The 5,000-nt window shown below is 52.1% G+C and overlaps 1 non-coding gene across 1 annotated transcript in view; it reads left to right on the top strand.

Moving 5' to 3' along the window:
* The first annotated feature begins 4,519 nt into the window (after window positions 1-4,519).
* LOC126434196 (small subunit ribosomal RNA) overlaps window positions 4,520-5,000 on the top strand; it is a 1,910-nt gene continuing 1,429 nt past the window's right edge. The window contains exon 1 of the ribosomal RNA XR_007579046.1: window positions 4,520-5,000. This exon is cut by the window's right edge and continues 1,429 nt beyond it. This is a non-coding gene — a ribosomal RNA (small subunit ribosomal RNA).

Below are 5,000 nucleotides of genomic sequence, written 5' to 3'. Positions count from 1 at the left end.
GCGGTCAGCTAGGAGGCGCTCCATCCATGTCGGTACCGGTGGGCGTTGCACTCGCAGTCGCAAAAACGTACGGCAAGTATATTACTCGGAAGAGTTTATGACAGTCCAAGCCCCCCTGCGTGGGGAGCGTCTTTCTAGGCCATGACCCACCGGAAGGGCGCAGCGTCCCCCACCCCAGACATGTGACGTCACACTATCGGTATTGACGACTCGACTCATTGCTTATAATCATTTGCCATACACCGGTGGAAGCTGCCGAGACGAGTAGCTACATAGCGCGCTCGCCGTGGCACTAATGTACAGAGATACAACAGTTTCGACTGGAACCGGATTAAACGTATACACGGCGCTGATTAGTAACAGATAGACCCATCAGAATACAGATAATATATACAACTGTCCGTATACATGCTGAAAGACTCTGCTCACAATCACAACCACACGTCAGCCACACACTCTTATCACGCACTACTCTCCGCCTGTAACACGCACACAGACAATATGTAAGCACCAGCGTGGAACAACACCCAGTGCATCCTCTCCGCCACATGAGACAATCCACACTGTCATAACCAGACTGGGAGGTCCACTCAGAAAACGGAATATCCCACCCTCCCGACAACCACCATTGCTCAGCTAAGCCACCAACACCCACACATGTCCTACACAGGGGTGCACCCAACATCACAATACTGCCTCCTCTCACAGCACACAAACAATGGCAGGAATGAAAGACACAGGTCTCCCACAAGCATGGAATCGGAGCGCCGCCTGTCATGAGCCAAAGGTGTATCCTGACGTGGCAAATCAGATGATGCCGCAGGCATCCACTTACTATAATCACAATCAACAAACCGACCGGCCGCCCCCCCCCCCCCATTACACCTTTCCTTACAACAATGTGTACCTTAACCTAAACTATACTGTACCTTAACCTAAACTATACTGTACCTTAACCTAACCTATACGGTACCTTAACCTAACCTATACGGTACCTTAACCTAACCTATATTGTACCTTAACCTAACCTATATTGCGCCTTAACCTAACCTCTATTGTAACTTAACCTAACCTATATTGCTCCTTAACCTAACCTATATTGCACCTTAACCTAACCTATATTGCACCTTAACCTAACCTATATTGCGCCTTAACCTAACCTATATTGCGCCTTAACCTAACCTATATTGCGCCTTAACCTAACCTATATTGCGCCTTAACCTAACCTATATTGCGCCTTAACCTAACCTATATTGCGCCTTAACCTAACCTATATTGCGCCTTAACCTAACCTATATTGCGCCTTAACCTAACCTATATTGCGCCTTAACCTAACCTATATTGCGCCTTAACCTAACCTATATTGCGCCTTAACCTAACCTACATTGCGCCTTAACCTAACCTATATTGCGCCTTAACCTAACCTATATTGCGCCTTAACCTAACCTATATTGCGCCTTAAGCTAACCTATATTGCGCCTTAACCTAACCTATATTGCGCCTTAACCTAACCTACATTGCGCCTTAACCTAACCTACATTGCGCCTTAACCTAACCTACATTGCGCCTTAACCTAACCTATATTGCGCCTTAACCTAACCTATATTGCGCCTTAACCTAACCTATGTTGCGCCTTAACCTAACCTATGTTGCGCCTTAACCTAACCTATGTTGCGCCTTAACCTAACCTATGTTGCGCCTTAACCTAACCTATGTTGCGCCTTAACCTAACCTATGTTGCGCCTTAACCTAACCTATGTTGCGCCGTAACCTAACCTATGTTGCGCCGTAACCTAACCTATGTTGCGCCTTAACCTAACCTATGTTGCGCCTTAACCTAACCTATGTTGCGCCTTAACCTAACCTATGTTGCGCCGTAACCTAACCTATGTTGCGCCGTAACCTAACCTATGTTGCGCCGTAACCTAACCTATGTTGCGCCGTAACCTAACCTATGTTGCGCCGTAACCTAACCTATGTTGCGCCGTAACCTAACCTATGTTGCGCCGTAACCTAACCTATGTTGCGCCGTAACCTAACCTATGTTGCGCCGTAACCTAACCTATGTTGCGCTGTAACCTAACCTATGTTGCGCCGTAACCTAACCTATGTTGCGCCGTAACCTAACCTATGTTGCGCCGTAACCTAACCTATGTTGCGCCGTAACCTAACCTATGTTGCGCCGTAACCTAACCTATGTTGCGCCGTAACCTAACCTATGTTGCGCCGTAACCTAACCTATGTTGCGCCGTAACCTAACCTATGTTGCGCCGTAACCTAACCTATGTTGCGCCGTAACCTAACCTATGTTGCGCCGTAACCTAACCTATGTTGCGCCGTAACCTAACCTATATCGTATCTTAACCTAACCTATATCGTATCTTAACCTAACCTATATCGTATCTTAACCTAACCTATATCGTATCTTAACCTAACCTATATCGTATCTTAACCTAACCTATATCGTATCTTAACCTAACCTATATCGTACCTTAACCTAACCTATATTGCCCCTTAACGTAACCCATATTGCGCTGTAACCCAACACACGTTGGGCCTTAACCCAACACACGTTGGGCCTTAACCCAACACACGTTGGGCCTTAACCCAACACACGTTGGGCCTTAACCCAACACACGTTGGGCCTTAACCCAACACACGTTGGGCCTTAACCCAACACACGTTGGGCCTTAACCCAACACACGTTGGGCCTTAACCCAACACACGTTGGGCCTTAACCCAACACACGTTGGGCCTTAACCCAACACACGTTGGGCCTTAACCCAACACACGTTGGGCCTTAACCTGCTCTGTAATTGTCATACGACGCGTTAAATTAGTGTAGTGTTGCCTAACTGCAACCCCCGCAATATAGTTTGCTACTCGCACTGCCCGGTCCCCAGTGTATCGCTTCATGTTAAACACCTTGCAGCTATACACTGTAATGTGGATGGCAGCAGGACGTACATGCTCAATGCCCTTTGCAGTTGTTCATTGGCATTCGCAGTTGTTCATTGGCATTCGCATGGCGAAGCACTTAGCCTACGCTGTGGTATGGCCTGTGTCAACTGTCCGCTGATATTGTACGTCCAAATCACACACTGTACTGCACATTGGTCCTCATGTACTGAATGATACATCGTGGTACATGTGACCGTACAACGACTGCGCCAACAACGGCGAACCATGCGGTCCAAATGTTGTGCACGCAGCTACGTGTCGTCTCCCTATAAGAGCTGGATTGCAGTGTGGTATGCCCTGGATGGCGATCAGCATGAGCCGTCTGTTGATGTAGTGGCGCGTGTTGTCAGACGTTGTCGTCTCTTCTCACACACCGTGATAGCATGGTGCACTGCGTTCCACATCTGCGACATGCGACAGAGGCCGGTTGACAGTCGTTCGCGCAATGGACATCGCATACGTACGGGGGCCACCTTCCACGTGTTTGCGAAGCGTGCACATGTTGTTGCGTGTATGTGGGCAGACATAGTGTGTCGTGACACCTGACACAGGCATGCAACAATCGTTGAATTTGCAAATGGCGATGGACGCCTACGTTTGCTGGTGACGTTACGCAAATGAACAACTGGTAAACCGTTGTGGTGCGGTTGTTCTCGCTAGAGGTGAATCAGTGATGGCGACGATCGGTTGAGCTACCAACCGGTTGTTTCAGCGATACCCACCATGCCCACGAACGTGAATGGCATGTGGGTGTGAAGCGATACGCGGCGGTGGCTGGGTGGGACCGGCCCCGGCCGGTGAGGGGGGGCCTCCCGGCGTGCTGGCCGCGCGGTGCGTGGGCGCACGCGCTACAGCCGGCTGGTGGGGGCGGCCACTGGCAGGCGCGCCGGCCGACGGAGGCGGCAGGCGGCGCAGCTGCGCGCCGGCGCACCCTGCACGCGGCGCCGTGCGGCCAAAGTAGGTCCTCGCGGGCCCGGTGCGAAGCGCGGTGGACATCTGCAGTGTGCTGGTCCGATTGAGGACTGTGTGCGCTGAGGATGCGCCGCCGCCCGGCGCTCGGCGCCGCGACGCCGTCTGCTGCTCGGTCGCCTCTGCGGTTCTCGCAGGTGGTTTGTATCGCAGCTGTGCGGACGTGTTGGCGCGTGCGCTGTGCTGGGAGAGTTCGCTTCGGCACCCAAGTGGGGCTTTTGTCCTTCTGTGGCGCTGGCGTTGGAGCTGCCGGTCACCGTAGGTGGCGCGTGTTGTCTCCCGCCGGCAATGCCACGACAGCACGCTCCCGGGCCTCTGTCGGCAGCGGCAAGCTCAGTTGGGAGCACGGGTGGTCGCACCTAAAGCGTCTACTCGCCAAACTCCGGGCGATTGCGCCTCTCTCGAACCCGACCAAGTACTTAGGACGGCGCTGCGCGCCGCCGGGACCTGAGAGGGTTTCGAGGTGTATGGTGCAGGGGAGCTCAGCCTCCTCCTGTTTGCAGAATAATTGAGCGGACGCTTGCGTGTTCGCGCGGGCCCCCGGGACACACTCCCGGGCGGCCGGCTGCTCAGCTCTAGTTGACGCAGCTCCCTGGTTGATCCTGCCAGTAGTCATATGCTTGTCTCAAAGATTAAGCCATGCATGTCTCAGTACAAGCCGCATTAAGGTGAAACCGCGAATGGCTCATTAAATCAGTTATGGTTCCTTAGATCGTACCCACGTTACTTGGATAACTGTGGTAATTCTAGAGCTAATACATGCAAACAGAGTCCCGACCAGAGATGGAAGGGACGCTTTTATTAGATCAAAACCAATCGGTCGGCTCGTCCGGTCCGTTTGCCTTGGTGACTCTGAATAACTTTGGGCTGATCGCACGGTCCTCGTACCGGCGACGCATCTTTCAAATGTCTGCCTTATCAACTGTCGATGGTAGGTTCTGCGCCTACCATGGTTGTAACGGGTAACGGGGAATCAGGGTTCGATTCCGGAGAGGGAGCCTGAGAAACGGCTACCACATCCAAGGAAGGCAGCAGGCGCGCAAATTACCCACTCCCGGCACGGGGAGGTA

This window comes from Schistocerca serialis, unplaced genomic scaffold, assembly GCF_023864345.2.
Source record: "Schistocerca serialis cubense isolate TAMUIC-IGC-003099 unplaced genomic scaffold, iqSchSeri2.2 HiC_scaffold_1184, whole genome shotgun sequence".
NCBI classification, from domain to species: Eukaryota; Metazoa; Arthropoda; class Insecta; order Orthoptera; family Acrididae; genus Schistocerca; species Schistocerca serialis.
Note: the sequence above shows the minus strand (reverse complement) of the source record. Positions and strands in the feature narration are given on the sequence as shown.